The sequence below is a fragment of the Oxyura jamaicensis genome, chromosome 3 (genome assembly GCF_011077185.1).
Source record: "Oxyura jamaicensis isolate SHBP4307 breed ruddy duck chromosome 3, BPBGC_Ojam_1.0, whole genome shotgun sequence".
Taxonomy (NCBI): domain Eukaryota; kingdom Metazoa; phylum Chordata; class Aves; order Anseriformes; family Anatidae; genus Oxyura; species Oxyura jamaicensis.
In genome coordinates, this window is record NC_048895.1 from 22,646,511 (window position 1) to 22,667,417 (window position 20,907).

Sequence of the window (20,907 nt, forward strand, 5' to 3'; positions counted from 1 at the left end):
ATTTTTTTTTTTTTTTTTTTTTTTTTTTTTTTTTTACTGACACTGCCACTAACTTTAACCCTTTTCAAATCAGTTAATTTCACTGGGGCTCTGCTTATTTACCACTTAAGTGAATACAGTATATCATAGGTACATAAAGCAGGTTAATTAAAGACCCAGCCTAGACAGATTTTAACTGGGTTTGAGAGCAGGAGTGTTTATTACACTTGATAGACTTTGGAAGTGGGGGGAAATTATAATTTATTATTTATGTGCAAATTTGACATTATTGTTAACATATATTCCCCCAGAGCCTCGGATGGACATATTTTGGAAAAATCAAATCAATAAGTGATTTAATATCTGTCAAGTGCTTTGGGATCTTTGTTTGAAATGCGTGTTAGAAGAGCAGTATCTTACTCTTGACTCCTTAATGTGCAACCATGCCTTCTATTAATACCAGAACCCTTTGGAACCATTATAGTTTATCAGCTAAATACATATTTTGGCACATTAACTAATTTTTGATTACCCAATTAGACTTTAACAGCTCCATCTATCATGTAAATTTTTCTTAATGTGCAGATTATGGACCCAATAGAACTTAATGGAGCTCCTTACAGTGTTCTGAGTCAATGCAGCTGGCACATGGACACTAAGGAAAGTATTTTCCTCCAAAGTGAGAATTACACACCTATCGTCCCATGTTGCTAATGGGTGTTATGGCCTAAGAAGTCCCTGGGCACCAAGACAACACCAGAGGTCCAAATGTTATCCAATTTATACCATTTTATATGTTGGCTCTCATACACCTCCACTTCTGCCGCTCCACATCAAAAGCACATCTGCTACAGTCAATTAACTTTGTGCATAACTGCACAAACGGAAACCCAGGACCATTCAATCTATACCTACCCTGTAGTAAGCCACACTAGCCATGATCAGGTTAACTGGTGGGTGGCCAGAGCTGTGAGAAGCTGCTTGAGAAGTCTGCTTCCCAGCAGTGACGCTCGGCATGCAGTTGTGCTGGAGATGTTGCCTCCATGCCATGTGCCACTTGGCACGTTCTCTCTCACCCCACCATCTCCCAGAAGACAGCATGTGGGCTGAACTCAGCACTGAGTCAGGACTTTTCCTCTCCTTCTTGCATAAGTACTTCGCCATTTATCTTGTGAAGTCTTCCCCAGGACACTGTCCCAGCTAACATCCCGCTCCCCAAGCTCTTTGCCATTACTTGGCTATGGGATAGAAGGAACTATCTGCTTCCTTATGGAAACATGGACACTTGAAAGTCACTGCAAGGAAAAGATTACTCAGATCACTGGGACAACTGCTGTGGTGTAGATAGCCAGAACAAATCAGCTGGCAGAGAAAAAAATAAATAAATAAAATAAAATAAATTAAGTAGCCAATCTGCACCCCATAGCCCAGAGGCTTAATGCATGGTACGGGTTTAACACTAACCATGTTTGGCACAAGAATGAATGCAGAACCTTTGCTCAGAATCAGCAAATAATTAACTGTTAGAATGGAAATGCAGAACCACGGCATACGTTCTGCTGAGCTGGCCGTATGCCTGGATCTGCCAAAACCTCCAGCTACGTGTGGAGCAAACAGCGGGGCTCAGCTGAGAGCAGATCAGACTGCACTGCTGCCATTGGAAGTGAGGCAGACTAACACCAAAGAAAAATAAAAAAGATGATTCCACACACACAAGAGTAAATGTTTTCCATGTTAAAACAAACAATTATAAAGTTATCTAATGTACCACTGATTAATTGAGTTATGTTTTGTATCTCTCATTTCTCTTGGCCTCAACAGTGGAACTATTCGAGCTGCTCCCAGTTAGTTTTACTTTCTCTCCTTCTTCCACACAGACTGCAAGCACAACAGCGCAACACTCACATCATGAACATATTTCTGCTAGCATTCATTTTCCATGAGAAATTCCTTTTCTATTGCTTCTGAGAGAACTAATTTTTTAAAGCCTTATTTGTTTCCTTATAATACTCCTTTAACAGACCATGATTGTGCCTCTCAGGGAACTGAGATTTCCATTTTCTGCCTGTGGTCCCAGCCTGTCAGTGCGTTCGTTATATTCCATCGCACCATCCCTCACTGATGTCTCCCTCCGTGCAGCGCTCACTGCAGGCACCAAGCAAGCGCTCAGCTGGTCGCTGCCCTGAGCTCCGCCAGCTGATCCCTCTTCTCTGTCTGAAATGGATTTTGGAAGAGATCTACCTGGAGATAGTTAAATGTCACTTAAAGGAGGGACATTGTAAGCACTACCTGGGAAATTATTAACTTTGCTTCTAAATGCACAGATATGGTTAATTTGTTCCTACATTCTTCATCCGCCTCCCAAGTGTAATTCATGGAAGCGTAACTCTTTTGAGAAGAGACAACATGCGAGGCTTTTCTGAAGTAGGATGGAGATTTACCCTGCACAGTGGTTCTCAGTGAGGTCAACTCTCACTGCCAGGGAGCTCAGAGGGCTCAGCACAAAGGAGGCCGGTTCCCACATCCCGACACCGAGCACAGCCCCAGAGCCCAGCGAGCCCTGCAGGCTCTGCCTTGCTGAGGAACAGGCCTGAGCAGGCACCTCGACATCATCCGCTACGTCAGCAGAAGAAGAATAATGTGATTTTTGTGTAAACAACGCCTGCAAAAAGTCATAACAACAAAAACCACACCGCAGCTACTGTTGAAAGAAGATGAAACCTGTTTTAATCTCTCTGTTCAGATGGTGCTCTCTGCTGCGATTGCTTAACAGCCTGCTGCTTCTTGAATCTTGTGCTGCAAAAAGATTTCATTTGTTGAGATCTCACTCAAAAGTTCACTTTTTTTTTCTTAGTGATCACTCTTACCTAATTTTTGTCCATCTCATTTCAGGAAGCTGACCTTCCTGGAAAACCCTGGATGCCTGAGCAGGTCTCTTTCTTCTGCTATGCTTTGGTTGCATGAGGAAAAACAAGTGAAGGTATACATTTTTAATCACACATAGGGAGATCTCAACTAAACCAACACATGTTCCTTTTCTGTCCTTTATTTGCACGTCACAGGCTGTGCTAAGACCCCCCCTCTTCCAGACCTGCTCTTCCAGCTACAATTCGGCCCCAGTGAACGTGTAACAGCAGCCACAGAGTGGACACGGATCACGGTGGCTGTGCTCCCTGCCACTGCCCTGCCTGGCCCAGCCACCCACGCAGCTCCGGGGACAGCCGTGACATTGGCCCTGAGGCTGTGCCAAGCTGCAGGCGCCCATGATTACACCAAGGTTGTCCCATGAAAGGGGGGCTCCTCTGGGGAATACCATCTACTGTGCCTGCCCTACAGTTACTGCAGCTCCAAGGGCAGCTCAAGCAGGCTTGGCACATCGAGAGCGGCAAACTTTAAAAACAATTTTTAAAGTTTGACTGATGCTCTAAGGTTAGATATTGGGCACAGAGTATCACTCACTTCTCAGTCAGCAGTTTCAATTTAGTTCCAGAGGTGACAACCAAAGTTACCGCCTTCTAGAGTAATTATGCCCTACGTGAACTGAAGAGCTCTGCACAATTTCCACTATTCCCACTAATCAAGTGGGTCCAAAAAAAAAAAAAAAAAACTCCCTCAAATCACAACTAACATCAGCGTTTAGCAGTAAGATTTTGAGGCTGTAAGCATTACATCATCTAAGTTTTCAACAGTACTTAGTAGCAGACTTACTCGTGAGCCCAGAGTATTGCACAACAGGAGCTAGTATCACTATTTCTGCTTTACAGATGTGATAATAAAACACAGGAGATGAAAAAAAACCTCTCAGCTGTGTATGATCTATAGAATTGTGGGAATACTAATATCAAATGTGAATAAAGTAGATGGCAAGAACTTCTACTTAAAAATAAGTTCTATAACAAGAACTCGGGAATGGAAACATAATTCCCATTGAAATTAATACTCCATTTTCCCAATGATTCTGCTGCAAAAAAAAAAAAAACAAACATTTCGAAAATTATTTTTCAAACCCTTTGGGGAAATCCTTTGGTGCTTTTATTTATTTAACATCAGAGGAAATATTGGATAGAGAAGAAGGAGTTAACGTTGCTTCATCTAGAAGTGTGCTGCCCAGAAGACTGGAGCACACTTCCTCAGTGGAGGATCTTGGTGTCTCACTGTGACACACATTCAAAGGCAATGGCAGATCATAAAAATGCCAAACTTACACTTACATTATGTACATAAGCAGCCAAACACTAGATGCAGACACTCTGTTTCCTAGGCTCTGCCTCGTAGTGCTAAACCACACTTCGTCTACCAAAACCTCAAAGTCCCATTATGGGCTGAATTAACCAAAAAGGTGGCAGTTCTCTTTTTGAGCCTCCTCCAAAGATAAACACAAGCCACAGCTCACACAGAAAGTCTGCACAAGTGTTTTAGAAACACTCTCCCTAGCTCCTTACCTTAACTGCCCTATGGAGAGTAATGCACATACCCATGGGCTCAGCTGGGTTGCTCTGGCCTGGCTGACTCTTGCTTGCCTTTGGCCTTAGGGAGCTTGGCTCTCCTGATGCTGCCCTGGGCTTTTCCAGTCTCCTTGGCCTTTGCCTTTTATTGATTTAATGAATGTGCACAGAGACACCACCCATCTCATTCCTTTTTGTTGTAAAGCACTGGCTGTTACTTACTTTGGACTTTGCAGCTTTTCATAAAGAGCTTTTCACCCTCCTCCCTCTCCTCTTATACATACCTTTGATCACAAAGCTTATTAGCAACTTTGACAATTAAAGGCTTATCACTGAGTAGGCAAGTCAGCATCCATTTAGATGAACTGGGGCAGTAACACCTTTCCAAAAGTGCATCTAAGATTGGTGAATTTCACTGAGCCAAGTAGCCTAAAATATGCAAAGCCTTGGTGATGTAGACCTCTGACATTTTGGGCTTCATGTTACATCACTTAAATGAAGCTCTAAATTCCTGAGAAGGAGAACTCTTGACAAGAAAGTGGTGGTGTACTGTTCCATGTTCCTATTCCTGGCTGCTTCATGAACATAGCACATCTCGACTGTGAAAAACAGCTGGCTCCACAAAGCTGCTGTCTGTTCACAAGTACATGCTTGGTTTGCAATAAAATACCGATGACGTCTTTGTTCTCATTCAAAAGCATCTGTACTTGAAATATCCATCCTGCAAAATGTAGGATTCGGCTGGTGTCAAAGGAAGAATTATATACCCCCAACTTGGACTTCAGAAGAATTTATGCACCTGTTATAAACAATAATCTTGAGAATTCAGATGCCCCTCCCCCGGCCCTGAAAATGTCTAAACTCCATACATTTTTCAATTTCTGACTTGAAGGTACACCGGCACCTCAGAGCTGCATCTCTGCTCACAGTCCAGACGGTCTCTCCGCAAAGCACTGGGCCAAGCACCATGTACGGTGCATCAGAACCTACCCAGGAGCTACCTCTGCCTGTTTCCCCAAGCAGCAATATCCACAGTGTCAGACTAAAGGTAGCACACATCAGCAGGGTCAGAATTTGCTCCCCACAGAAAGCAACTCAGTATTGCTAGTGTCTGAAGGCATCTTTTTGTTCTTCCTGTGCGAACTTGTTTCTTGTAAAACAGAAATCAGAAACAGCATGTTTTATCAGCTGTTCTTCTCTCTCCCCGTGGCAGGAGGGTGCTCTGAGTCAGCCCCTTCTGTTTGGGGGCAGAGAGCACAGTCTGTTTCTAGATTTTTGAGTGCTCCTCTGTAAAATGTCAAATTAATGTATAAATGTTAAGCACCATCACTGGGCTGACCTGTAAGGTCTTTACTACCTCTGAAGCCTAGTATCTCTGGATAGCCCATAATTATTTTTTAAGTCATTCTCTTTACTTTGACATCTGCTATGCAGTGTAAAACAAGTTTATGTGTAAAAGATATAGAACTTAATATTGAGTCGGACACTTTTCCATCTCATTTTCATATCTTTCATCCTAACGCGTATCAGATACCATCTTTTATGTCTTGGATTATCATGCAAACTTCTTGAGTATCCTACATTTCCTTCACTGTTTTATCACGGAACACCACAGCCTTCAGAAGATGAAGTGCTAACTACTGCACCGTGCACAATCCCAGCCTCGGTGTGGAATGTTTTCATTTAATAGAGAAATAAAATGATATAAGGTCGTAAGCTAAGACTATCATAAAGTGCATTGCAGGCACCCTATACTTAAATACTCCCATGCTGCCTCTTAACTTCAAGTGAGGCAATTTGCCTAATGCCCATAGAAGTGACACAATTAATTCCCCTCCCTTAAATAATCCTAACCTTTCCTCTCTAATGTGCCTCCGTAAAGGAATGTTTTCTAAAATAAAACCAATTTTGAGAAAAATCATATCCTAAAAACCTTAGCACTGAAAATACTACAAGACAAAACAGTACTTTAGAAAGTCCTTTGTGCATTATCTTCAGATAATCACTGGAGTCCCCTTTCTGAAATGGAGAACAAGCCCCACTACAGTATAATGAGCACTGTAAATACACTCAGTGGAATGCACAAAAGTGGTCTCAGCCATAAACAGCAACCTCAGCATCTTTCTGTTCATGTTTCCTCCTAAATACTTACAAAGGAACCAGCAACCTCCAAATTAGTCATTAAGATTTGAACCTTTGTCCTGAAAGTGTAGTGCTTCCATGTTCCTCAGCAGTCTGGCATTTGCCACACCATTTGATAATCAGCTACATGGAAGAGAGGCCATAAGTGTCACCTGCACCTAAGGGGGAAGTTTCATCTCATAAACCTGTATTTGAAGCATTTCCCAGAGGGAAAGTTATGCAGTTTTAGGAGTATCACTTAATGCAACATACTTTCCACACACTCAAGAGCATGGTTATCTTGTAGTACAATTAGAATATTGGAAATACAGTACTTATTCAATGGTCATCTGTTCAAAAAACAATGAAAATGGAAAACTACACGTCCATACTGAATTGTACACACCAGCCTAAACGAACACTATCATCATCTTTTGCAAGAAGAATTTATGGTGTCTCAGACAAAATGTTCTCCATCAGGGTCATTCCTCTCAATGTTTACTAACAATGTCAGCTACTATAGAAATAAAACTTTTTTTTTTTTTTTTTTTTTTTTTTTTTTCCCCTAGGTATCATAATGAGCTTTAGTTTCAGAGAAGAAGGAGAAATAAATACTATTTTCCATTAAAATTAAACACAGCTCCCCAATCAACACGTATCAGCTAGTAAATATATTATTTGACATTTAACTCAGTCAAAAAGATGCAAAAAGGAAACCAGAACATGTCAAGTGTGCATTCACACTTCAGATGCTGGAACTGCATGGTAGCTACTAAGTTGAAGTTAACAGTAGGGTCACTACATTTGGAAATGCAATTATTCTCACTGTATACTTTAATGTTAAACAGTACAATCTATGCCTGGTATGTACAATCACTAGTTCACAAAGAGGAGCAATGCAGGCATTTGTGTTTACAAGCTAACATTTGTTCCACGCCAATGGATTTTTTGCCACCAACTTCGGTCAGCGTAGCATCTGCCCTCAACTCTTGACAGAAACAAAGAGTTTCAGTAGTTTACCAAGCCCTTGTGGATGCTGATTCTTTCCAAGGCCTTTTACTGGATAGAAATTTTATTTCAGATGAGCAAACCATCCTTTTTTCTCTCGACTCACTGGTAAGCAAATTGGGAACACAATCATGATTCTTAAGCAGATTGTCACACACCAAGGCACAGAAAACAAGGTTAGGAGTGTTGTTATGATGTCTTCTGTCCTCCTCTGTGCTGCCACACAGGACCATATACACAGCTTTGTAATGCCTCACATACTTGTCTAGTCTGTTCTGAAAAAAATCCAAGAGATGCCACAAGCCCCCAGTTGGCTTGTTCTGGTGTTTAATTTTATCCACCATTGAAAGTCATTCCTAATCCCTCATCTGAATTTTGTTTGGTTCAGTTTACCAAACTCCCATGCACTCCCACTTCTCACCATGCACATGGAGAATAAACTATTTACTTTCTTCTCCACCAATCTTCTGTATTCTTATAGCCCATCATCACCTTCTCTCTCCAACTTCTCTTTTTCAGGCTAAGCACCTCCAACCCCATCAATATGTCACGTTTCCTTGCTCTCTTATCATGCTCATTGCTCCTCCTTTGGACTTTCTCGTAACTCTCTGTAACTCCACTGGGATGTGCTGCCCAAACCTGTGCATAGAGTTATAGCTGAGGTCCAAGCAAAGCTGAGAAGAGTCCAAGTTGCTCCATACTCCTCATGGGCTATTTTTATATTACGTGTTCAGCACTTGCTATCAAGAAAAGCTCTTAATTTCAATGTGTACAACATTTCTTCTGCAGGCTTCACAACTATTCTTAATTAACTGGAAGCTTTAACATTGTAAACAGCATTAAACTAGAAGAAGTCATACTTAATTGGATATCTTCACTCAGCCTACACCCAAAAATGACAGAACACTTCAGAGCTACTACCGGAAATATGTAAACACAAGCATGCACACACAGCCTGAATACAATTATCAGAGACTTAATATAATCTGTATTCAGATGTGGATGTACAGAGATAAATAATCTGTAGATATGATACAAACACCCACACACTGAGTAGGTCTGTAACTGAGAGGTTTAGCTAAGTGATCAACATTACCACAACTTTTTGAGTGCCAAAAAAGAGGGAAAAAAATAAATTAGATAGCCAAATATAACCACAGCCAAAATTTGATTCCCTTCTTTTATAGCCCTAATTCTTGATAAGTGTATATGTGGAATACAATATATATACTTTACCATGTCATATTGTCAGTTCCTCTTCCATCTAAACGGGTTAACTCAGTCAAAATACATATCTAATGCAAATGTAATGTAAATCTAAATGTGTGTGTACGTTTGTTTGTGTAAACCCATGGTAACTGGGAGTAGACTAAGGCCCTTGATTTGCTCACATCTTACAGGTAGTTTTGGTAATAGAAAAACAAGAAAACACTAATATACTGTAGTTACCTACTATGCAATAATTATAATGTAATTATACTGTAATTACAGTACCTGATTATTGATGCACTGTAAAATAAACTGTTATCAATTTTTTTACTGTTCACTTCTATTTACAGTCATCTGTGATAAAGACTAAGCCTCCCCAAAAATGCATGATAAAGCTTCTTATCACAGGTTTTAATGCCTCTAATAAGTACTGTAATTCTGTGTGATTTAGTGCTTTGAATAATCCACCAGGATTTTTCTCTAGATCTTAAAAAGGATTGCAATGTGTACAGAGGTGTCGTAGTGATTAAATTTACAGGACACTTACCAAAACAGTGATAAGAATGGATGTTTAATTAACACATGTACATGTTGTTCAACTGTACTATCATGTGAAAATGGAAAGACCTAAATGAGACCCTTATTTTCCTTTCAAAATGTTAAAAAAATATTAAACAAAGGATTATCCTCACTATGCAATACATGAGGAGACATTTCGAGGACAACGGGAAATCCAGGCAGCACCCGAGTGTGGTACCAGCCTCGTGTCTGTGTACCAGTCAGCCAAGGTCCTGGTACCAGCTGGACATCCCAGAGAGAAAGAACTAAGCAGCACACTTGACAATACATGCGAATTTACCAGCTGAGGATGGAGATACCGCTCCCTTGACTAGTGTATAGTTCAAGGACATTGCAGCTCTCTTCAGCCATAAAGCCTGAAAATATCAATGCTTTTAGGGCTCATTGATAAAAGTCATTACAGAAAAAACAGCTGAATGCTACATTATCAGACGTTTTTGAACTCCAAGTCTCCGAAAGGCATGCAGGTGCTCTAGAAAATCCCTTTTTCCTCCATCTGTAGGTTTACTTAATGTCCAAGGCTATCCCTTGGTTATGCAGCAGTTGAGGAAAATTAAGTTAAGCGAGGAAACATCCTAGCAGACTAGACCCCAGCAAACTCATCCATGTAATGGGCCCTGGAAGACAACCTTTATCTCTCCAAGGAAGCTTTCCACTTTATCTTCACCTGACATTTTGTCCACTGTGATGCTGACAACAACAACAACAAAAAGTGATAGAGAGATCTAAAGGTGTTATCATATAGGATCAAAAGACGAAAAAGAAAAGTCAAAAAGCTCATGCAACCCACATTCCCACTGGGGAAACAGCCTTTTTAATATTAGAATTGTTTGTACTTTGAAATGGAAATCCCAACATCTGCAAGTGCAGACAGCTGAAGCCTGGATGGGCAAGTGCCAGGCAGGATCAGGGCAGGAGAACGGGCTTCAGCTCCATTAACAAAAACATCAGCTTTGTAAAAGCAATTCTTAATGATCTCAAAGACCTCCTGATTTAGTATGGGAGACAAGTGCCACTGGTTCCTTTAGCATGAGTCCCACGTATTTTGTATCAGAGTGCTGGCACAGGCCTGAAGAGATGAAATCACTGCTTGACCATCATCGAGGGTATGCCTGCTCGGATCCGCAGTGCTGTGCAGGGGCAGGCAAATACTGGAAATGGTGCAACTGCGTTATTACAGTACTCTGCATGGGCTTTTATACCCTGGTTCTCAGCAAGACTAATTATTCTAAAAGAAGTCTCATGCTACTGCAATTATCCTGCTCCCAAAACCTGAGTTACATCATTTAGGACACTGTGCTTTGCTATTCAGGCAGAGCCATGCAGCTTTAATTTTTGCAATGAAGGTTTTACTGGAGAGAAAAAAAAAATGTTTAACAAGAACAAGCTCAGAGATCACTAACAAGGCTGAACACTTTAATATAACAGAAATAGGCAGAAGGCATGATAAGGTGTCAAAAATCACACACTTCTGTGTCTGACTAGTCACCAGGCAAGCAGTAGTGCTCACCCACCTAATCCCTGCTTTGCAGCAGGTGAATGTGTGTGAACTTCCTTTTCCTCCTTCCTTTGCTGGCAGCATTAACTGGGCAGTGTGGGGAGAGAGACTCTGGTAGAAACTTATTTCTCAACTCTGGCATCAGTAAATTACTAAGCTAGTTCTTGGGACTCTCCAAGGGTCTCTGGAACACTACCCCCTTTGGATGGCTACTCTGTGGATGGGATGACATATTTGCTACCATCTTGTGTAAAGTTATAGTCTTCCCATAGGAGAACTGACATTTTTAGCAAAATATACAGGTTTCTCCCTAACACAGCCTCCTCCTCTGAGCTCCAAAGAAAGGTAGCACACCATTTTACAGGCCAGAAGGAAAACTGTGGACATAAGACTCCAAGGTCACCTTTGGAGAACAGAATCCTACACATGTTAATAGTATTGTTACAAGTACAGACCTTGTAGAGAGAGGCCAAAGCCCTGCAAGCAATGGACGAGTCATCCCAATTACAGTTTGCACTAAACATGTGAAGTAAATCAGTAACGCATACAAAACTTGCCTGTCAGTAGGATGGACAATTAATCTGAAAGTCAGTGCACGTTCATCAAACACCTGGTACATCATCCAGACCAACCTGTGGGTGAAGCTGAAATGGATTCAAATCAAACCCTTCCCTTCCTGGGAGAGAATTTACAGTAGTAAACATTATTTAATGTCCCCATTAAGGGAGACGTTGACAAATAAGAAAAAAATAGCATTTACTCAGTGACTCAGAAATTAGAAGGGCAGCCTTACTCATTTTCACTATCTCTCATGAGTTAATCAGACATTTCTCCAACATTTTCATCTATGCTTGTTCTTGCCTTCTGTGCCCATCAAGACTACTAGCTACTTCTAAATGCAATGGTTAATCACATTTTTGTTACATTTCAGCACTAGATGACGAACAATTCGATTTGCAGCTGAGAAATAGGGGAGGGGGAGGAAAAAAAAAAAGGAAGAAAAGCTGCCGCCTCTTCAGTCAAATGACTCAGAGAGGGAATGGCACATCATCATCTTCAGACCTCAGAAACCAAATGATTTGTGAAATCTTCAGAAATGTAGATTATACAGCTAACTGCATGGAGGGTGGTTTTAATCTCAGATAAAACAATCTGTTCTAACTAACCCTGAGTTTTAACTAACCATGCACCATCTTGGAGTTTATCATTAAAAAAGAATGTGTAGTTCAACATTTATGTAAGCATCTCCAGCTTGCTTTCCTTTAAAGAAACTTGCTTACCTTTCTATCCTCCCTCTGTTCTTTGCCTTGATACAGAGACAGATGTCGCAGAAGGCACCTGAACGTATTTCACCAGAAAATGTAGGCCATATCCTTCGTTAGCACGGAAACAAAAAATGCACTTGTTTTGATCTAACCATGTGCATTTAAAGAATTATCAGCAGAACATAAAATGAAGCAGAGAGGTCTATTTAAGGTCTCAGTGTTCCAGCTATTTTTACCGAAGCTGCCAGGGATTGCAGTGGGAATGCTGCTCGCTGAATGGTGACAGGAAACAGCTCCTAGGCTGGAGCTAACTGCAACTTGTGTACAAAGGGAAAGATGTTCACTCTATGGAAGGCATATGCAAGCTGAATTGCATATGTTAAACTAAAGACATCTGCACTTTGGCAGAATTTGGACAATGACTCACTTATATTTAATTATGTAAAAATTTCAAACAGGGCAAACTCCACTGTAGTGACTCACATTAGTGCTACCACATGATCTTCTGATAACTACATCAGTATATAACTCATGTCTCTGCTACACAGGGTTTCTACAGAGAGAATGACATATTACCTGACTAGCATTAAAAGGACTCCATGTTCCCAGCAATGACTGGTACATTAAGTAATGCTTCAGAAAGTAGCACATAGCACACCAAGTTTTTTTTTTCTCCCTTGACACAAAACTACATATCCTCTAATGACAATAATTCACTGTCATTCAAAAATCAATTTTCTGTTTGTGTTTTATTTCTTTAAATTTATATAGTTGTGAGGAAAGATTCCAGAAGTAGAAACTTACATCATTTCCTTTTCCCCAGAAGAATTATGGTGCTGCAGACCTCCTCATGCTCCCAATCCAATATGCTCCCATCCTGCCTCTGAGGGCAAACACACCCACAATACCTTCAAGCACAAGACTTTCTGCCTTGGTCTGGCAGTCAGGGCACCAGGCAGTTTCTAATGTTTTGCTTCAAGGCCATTCTTGGGCTTTTCCCTGCTGCATCCTGCACCTTTCACAGATTTTATTTTGCTTGATTTTGGTGTAGATTATCGGAATAAACCAACTATGCACTCTATGTGAGGCTAACGTCACTGATGACCTTGAATTGCCCACTGCAAAGAAAAGCTATCCTGCATTATTTGCCTCATTTTAAGTAGCAGCAGAAAACCATATTACTTACTTTGATGTTCTTAAGGAATGGCAAGGTCCCTACTTGCTCCATGTCAGATCCCTTTTCTGAGCTCCAGGTGTTTGTATCCTGGAGCATTACACTTCCATTAAACTTTTGAAAAAAGGACATCCACCACAAGGCTCTCCTAACACCACTTCCAGGTTTACTGCACAAGCTGACACAACACTTAAGTAACAAATGTACACAAAAGGTATTTTCACAACAAAAGAAGTGTCTCAATGGGACAAATATGGTCTTTGTTAATACCAGGTGCTGACTCTAGGTGTGGATGAGGAGTACAATGAGTGGGATGCAAAGGAGAAAGTACTCTAAATTGTGCAACTATTTTATGTTTGTGCAGTTTTGGCTTAAGAATTACAAGCCATTGGTGGACTGGGGATCCAAAATGATAGTCTTACAAAAGAGTTCAAACAGCTAAGAAAGCCGCTGTATCTTTTTACCAACTACTTTAGAATGGTAATGAAAAATGTAAATGATCTCAAGTGGCCTCTGTATGGTTTAAGTGTGAAGTGGGATGTGCTTTCCCCAGCTGAGAGCAGTAAGAACCAGCAAGTGTAGAGAGCGTCCCAAGGGAATGCCCCAAGCAAGAGTGCTGCTAGAAGGGATGGGAGCCAAGACTGGCCTTGGAGTGAACAGAGCTGGTAGGAATTGGCTGAAGGTGTTGGGACCACATGTGTGTAATGGGCTAGATCAAAAAGCAATGAAGAGGGGGGACCCATAAGATGTTCCCTTTTTTTCTTAGCATCTACAAAAGAGAAAAAAAGACATCCTGATTAATGTATATTCTTCCACTACACCTTTCACTTATTTTCTTTCTTTTTCAAAGCACAATTTACCTTTCTTTTTTCCTCTCCCCTAAGGGTTCACGTCAAAATTAAATTTAAAATTGGAACCCAGATTAAAGCTCACCGTAACACTCATTCCTGTGGGTAAAGGTAAACTGTCCAGAATGTGATCACAACATGGCTGTTGAGTGATGACCTGTTCATAAGAGACATATCCAAGTACACAAAAGTTCATTTCATCTTTGATATCAGCACAGGGATCCACACTAGTCACAGCTGGGGAAGGTATAAGACATCCTGCCAGGTTGGCTCCATGATTATACAATTCATGCATTAGTGCCACTGGGGAGCAGGAGAGATGCTCTCATGTGCCACTCAGAGGTGCTGAATTGGCACACATCACAGTTGCCCTGGTCCTCCTCCCCAGTAAGAACTTAGGTCCTTTGGAACACACTACGCACCATGGCAAAACTTCCCGCTGACATCTGAACAGTATGCAAACAAACATGAAAAATAACAAGTGGAGAGTCAAGGTAAGACCTGGGCCTAAGGCTTTTTTTACTCATGATACCTTTAGGCCAGATTCTCCACTGCCTTTAAACATAGCACTAAAACAACCTGGGAGTTTCATTTTAAATAGCCTGATGACCCCTAATTCTGATAAATAGTTACATCTTGCGTGCATATAGTGCTGCTAAATCAAGCTGTATATAGCAGAAGACATTCACTTCTGTACAGAAACTCAGCACCCTGTGGAGCATCCAGCTCCAAGCCAAAGGGATGAGGATGATGTCAAAATCAAAGAACAGGGAAGAGGCCATTTTTGCTATACCTGCAAAAAACATCCACCCAGTTCATTGGCTATCATATGTTGCAACTGGCATGGGAGCATTCCCAAGAGTTTTAATTCCACCTCATTCTGGCCAATGTTCACACATTTTTGTTTTGTTCACACAAATACTCCTGAAAATACCAGAAGTTTCAAGGTTGCAAACAAGATTTATTTAATTGCAAGCTGAAGCTCACCTTACAATGGAAACTATTTGTTTTCACTGAAAGTAGGAATAATTTTTGAAAGACTATCTTATCCAGTGAGAGAAGAAAAATTGTATCACATGACTTTGTACCCTGCATGCTGTTTGTAGAGGATGTTTAATTCACAGCTGGACTCCTACAAATTATTTACTATTGCAGACTGATGTTGAATATACAACTGCAGGCAGAATCACAGGGAGCAGCATTGTATGCACACAGAGTTTAGCTTCACATTCAGTTGTACCTCTTCCAACTGACTGCAAGCATCTCTACAGTAAATATCCAGGCTCAAACACCCCTTGGAAATTCATTAGCAAACATAGCAAACACCACTCCTGAAAATAGCATCATTTCATTCAGTAGAATGAAATGAACTCCACTAGATTGTATGTTCAAAGAAGGAAGGGCAATCATCTTCTAAACCTAGCTCCTCATGAACTTGAATCCAATCATGCATTCCTTTTATAACAGCCATCTCTGCTGCTCTACAAAATCTACATTGAATCACCACCACCTTAAAGGTTGACTGTGGTATTTCAATAATAGAGAAATGTTTCCTTAAACCACTTGTATTCCTGTTGCTGCAGTCATTTTGGCTCTCTTCTGTTGGTCTTGCTTAGCTCACTTTCATATGAATGTCAAATTTTGCATTTGCTGTGTGCTGTCATCTAGGCTCCCAATGCAAAACAGTTTGTTTTTCCCGCAGTTGGTGCACCAGATTAGCATCCCCCTCTCCCCCCAAGAACAGAATGTAATTAAAGATCATGGGAAAATAACACACACACAAGCCATAAAGTTAGAGAATTTCTGGTTTGGTTTTGCTTTCCAATTTTACATGCTCCACTTCACTTCTGTGTATAAAGAGAAATATAAATGGCTTTGGTCACTGAATATCTATTAACTCCTTGTGAATCTGATCTCAATGAAGCTCTGAGATTACACTGAGAAGCCACATCCACAGCAGTTTAAGAGAAAGAGCCCATGCCTTGCAGCATCACACCCAGTTCACAGAAAATGATGCCTTTTGCCCCAAAAGTTCTCTCTTCCTCCTATCTTCTACACAATACTTATCACGCAATGGTTATGAACCTTAACCCAGAACTGTCTCTATGTTTGCAGTATAAAAGAAAATGTTTAATGACGTAGGTGAAATCATCCTGCCAGGATGATCATTTTGATAGCTTCAACAAAGAACCACTTGGCTCTGCAAAGGCTAGGGCTGGAGATGGCAGTGGCACAACCATCATAAAGCAGAGGTTCTCTTTTGTACAGTCCCACTTCAGGCTTCCTGGTGGTAAGATGGAAACAACTAGGACCTTACTTTCTTTGCTTGTGTGGTCAATGTCACCACAAGAAAAACGAATTGCTTTTTAATTTATATATATATATATATAAATATAAATATATATATATACATATAAATAAGCTTAAACTGCTTCTACAGCATGAATAAAAATAAAATATCAAACTGCCATTTCTCATTACAAGAGTAAGCAAGAGGCAACTGTTGACTGTAAGAATCTCCTGGCAGAGGTTCTGGAAAGCAAAACACCCACCAGGTGATCTCCCACCACAAAGGCAGGCAGGCAGCAGCAGGAAGGCAGCTCAGGACCCCAAATCCCAAGGTCTACCACAGCTAAATCAGATTCCAGTTTGTCTCCTTGTTTAGGAGGAGAGAGAAAGGCACAGAGGTCACTGAGAAAGAAGATGCTCATGCCAAATCATTTGACACACAGCATCCCACAGGCTGAAGTCATGACTTGGCCAAGCTGTGCAAGACCATCAGCACTGGATTTCTACGAAGTAATCCCAGCTCCTGTGGTGCTTCCTTAACCACAAAATTCCTCCCTTTCTCCCAGATACGGATGAAAGTAGATGTTCACCTTTACTGATGTTCTAATCAGTGAATTATGTATCTGTAATTATTTTTTATGGCACCTCTTCTACATCAGTTAGAAGATCACAACAGAATAAATAGAAAAATGAACTCATGTCTGATTATTCTGTATTGTAATCTAAATTAAGCTAGTATTACAAATATGTTTTCATATCCTAGTTGAGCTATGCAGTTTCAAAAGTTACTTGCTGAACGTAAACATGTCTCCTGATGCTACATTACCCACTATATGCAGTAAAATATATTCTAATGCAATACAATAAAACTGAAAAACCAATAAATGTTCCTATTTATTGAGAAATTTGACAAAAAATAGCTTATTGTCAGTTTTTAAAGACTGAAAATCAATAGATGATGAAAGGTTTTATTTTTTGTTACTATTAGACTGTTGACTCTAGCAATAAGTGAGATGTGGATTAGAACTGGGGGAGTAAAGAACTTGTAAGATATACAGTCTGGAACTTCATGGGTATTTTAGACACTGAATTCCCCATATTTGTGCAGCGGCAGCCATCTTGGCAGTACTGCTACTGAATCAGGAGCCCTGAGAGCACGGCTCCTCCATTTTGTTGAGAAACCAGTTGCCAGTTCTAAGTATCTTCCTCTCTCTAAGAGCATTTATAAATCAAGGAGGCTCTCAAACAGTCTTGATTCTGCTAAATAGAACAAGTAAAGGAGATCCATACACATACATTCCCATCCTGCCTATATAAAAAATCCTCAACCGAGATAACGAACCACAGCAATTTCCAGGAGAGAGGAGGAGGAATTCTTCCTACTCCAGCTATTGCAGAAGTCCCCATACTGCACTAGCACAGGCTGTGAGAAGCTTGCTACATAAATTACAATCGGTGCAATGACAGAGAAGCTCCAAACCTTATCTTATGCCTTTCCCATGCCTGTTTTTTTTTTTCGAAGCCCCACCTCTCATGTACTTGAACCCACCCAGATAAGCTGCAGAGTGGGTTCCCCACGTCTGGCCCCAAGGGTCTGTGCGATCCTCACTTAACAACAAACACCGCCCAACGCTGGATGGAAATTAACTTAAATTGGATGTTCAGTATGCAAAGACCTTTAACTGTCATGTTTTTGAGCCTGCTGTCTTTCTCCACATGTACGACATTTTCAATGCCTGGGCTATGAGTGCAGAAGCCTATTTGAGTCTGCCACCTACACTTGGCTAAGTTTTACTCTAAAGATATAGGTGGACAGAGGTCTGGAAAACAGAGATTTTCAAGCACCTGTTTTCCCACTAGAATTTATGCATGTGAGTCAGTCTAAAACCTGAACTTTTATATACATTAAACCAAAAGCACACAACCATGCAGAGGCTGGAAAGGCATCCTTGTTTCACAGTGCAAACACATTAAAATGAAATACTAAAAAAAAAATATGCAGTGATAAAAAAACAACACTGAGCTAAACATAAACACCGGACCCATAGTCCTTACATAGGGATCTATGCCAACGCTCTTCCAAGTGAACCAGTAGGTATGACCATTACATATAAACCCAAATATAGATGTTCTGCACCGACTATATTTCTAAACTCTGGAACAGAGCTTGAATGGATGCCAATTATAATAAGGAGTTAGGGCTGCTTTTAGGATTTATATTCTCAATCATACAGCAGCTCAAATCTTGCTAGAATTGGGTAATATAGGAAAAGACAGCGTATCTGCCTTCAGATATGTAAACATACATGTAACAGTGGCCAGTGTGAAAGAGAAACTAGGTCTGGATGTGAAAGAGTATTAGTAAAGCTGTCTGGTGTTCTTACACTCGTGCAGCACTTGATTTTACAAGTGCACAGAGGTGTGCAGCCATACGTCTATGGAAAAAAAAAAAAAAAACAAAAAAACTTGTGTCCCAAGACCTTGAATGAGATGACAGTGTGCAGAAATGGGCATCCTGCTGCTGGCCCTATTTGTGTACTTCTCATACTCAATGTAAAACTTTTGCTTCAAACTGAGGACAACACAGACATCAGTAATTTCCTTATCAGGGTTTCTTCTGTTTTCCCAGGTATAAAGCTAGCTATTTCTAAAAAGGGGACTGTTACTGCATATGCATAATCACATACCAAAAAAAGATTCATGTTGTTCCTGTAAGCCTTTGCTTAAGTACACCATGGAAAATAACTTTGATGAAGTAATTTGCCCAGAGCACTGCCTGTCTGGAAGATTTCTATAATTTAACTGCAGTTCTGTAAATAATTTGGTGATAGACAGGCCATCAGCATAATTTGGTGCTAGAGCCATGTAATGTTAAGGAAATGGCCAGCAGGCCAAAAAGTAAATCTGAGCTGGGTCCTAATATGTACAGTGCACATTAAAAAACAGTCTAAATCTATTCTTTTTGGAATCTGCTCGTTCAGTTTAAATGAAAACACTAAATTTGGCTTTGGAAATGAACACAAAATAATTTCATGTTTCACTGACAAAAAGAACACGCACATATGTTTAACCCTGAAGACTTCCAGAAAGATGTGGCATAGTTTTGCACAATAACATCCCAAACTACTGCCATAGAATCATTATGTAGCACATTGTACTATTACTGAACTATCAGAAACTTTCACCAAAATCTCACAGTTCTCTTGTGTTTTTACCCTGTAAAATAGCAAATACTATTGCCCTGATTTTTGGTCAAGCCTTAATTGAGACGGCAAGATAAGAGGTACAAAATTGTATGCATGGTACATTGCACCTTTAATCATCTACCTACCTGAAATACTCAAGCAAGTAGTTAGACATCTAAATGTTCCAACTACAGGCTTAAAACAAATGAGATCTGTGGCACATGACTGTATCCACATTATGTGAAAATTTGCTTTCACAGCTCCAGTAATGTCAGTAGCATTTCAGCCACACAGCAGACCAAAGAGACTGCAAGTCAACAGCAGAGCCAAGAACAGGTCCGAGATGTAGTATTTCAGCTGAAAAAAAAAAAAAAAAAAAAAGGGGAGAACCAACAACTGCAGGACACTTCTCACTCATGCTTCATGTCTGGATGACCATTTTTTCCATCAGAAATGTCCCATCAGTATTTCCTTCTAGCATCATTGGACTGCAAATCAAGATATGTTCACTGTGGCTGCTGGAAGCCTCCTATGATTTTTACCAGAATGAGAAGGAAATATACAGAAGAAACAAAACAAACAAAAGCAAAATAACAAAGCCATTCCTCTTTCAGCTCTACTAAAAAAGGCCTAAAGAAGCCTTTATATATATTTCTGTTTCAACTGAAAAAGAGAGAAGAAGGTGAAGTAGATTAGTTAAAAGCCAGCAAAAAGTAGTATAAAAAACCTCACCAGGTATTGTTGCAAGAACCCCTAGATAAGCATCTTAAATCAGGGTAAATTACACACCTCATGCTGGTGACTCGGTCATGGGAAATTATGAAGCTACGTGATGTCTCATTTGTTGTGCTGAAAACAAATGTAAATAAATTACTGAGAGAATCTCATTTACATTTAGAAATTCATCCTGATGCATGACATGACTGCTGATTTTTTTTTAAATGACACTTTAAGAAGAAGCTCTACTATTAAAAACAGATCATAACCACCTCAGCGAGAGTCTGTGCATGTGCATGTACGTGTGTATGTGCACGAGCGTGTAAAGTAGCTCTTCTAAGGAAGATCTTTCGGATCATTGGAGAAAAGACATCCTTCTACTGTTTGAGAACCAAAATGGTGGTATCAGAAGACAGAAACATCTATCTGTATTGTTCCATATATTTTTCCCCCTCTAGACAGGGAAACAGAAACACAGAGTTATGAATTGGCTGCTGCCAGTTCAACAGAAATTGCAAATATTAAAATCAAAGGGACAGAAAGTAGTGTGGCGTGTCTCTCCATCACTAAGTGCAATAGAACTTCCCCTT

General features: G+C 40.3%; 1 protein-coding gene and 1 long non-coding RNA gene across 5 annotated transcripts in view; both read right to left on the reverse strand.

Moving 5' to 3' along the window:
- Nucleotides 1–13,138, reverse strand: part of LOC118164292 — a 16,662-nt gene extending 3,524 nt beyond the window's left edge. The window contains exons 1-2 of the long non-coding RNA XR_004749416.1: nucleotides 13,127–13,138; nucleotides 5,749–5,753 (exon numbers count right to left, since the gene is read on the reverse strand). This is a non-coding gene — a long non-coding RNA (uncharacterized LOC118164292). The remainder of the gene's footprint in view (nucleotides 1–5,748; nucleotides 5,754–13,126) is intronic.
- Nucleotides 1–20,907, reverse strand: part of ESRRG (estrogen related receptor gamma) — a 400,798-nt gene that overhangs the window by 321,111 nt on the left and 58,780 nt on the right. The gene's annotated exons all lie outside the window — the stretch shown is intronic.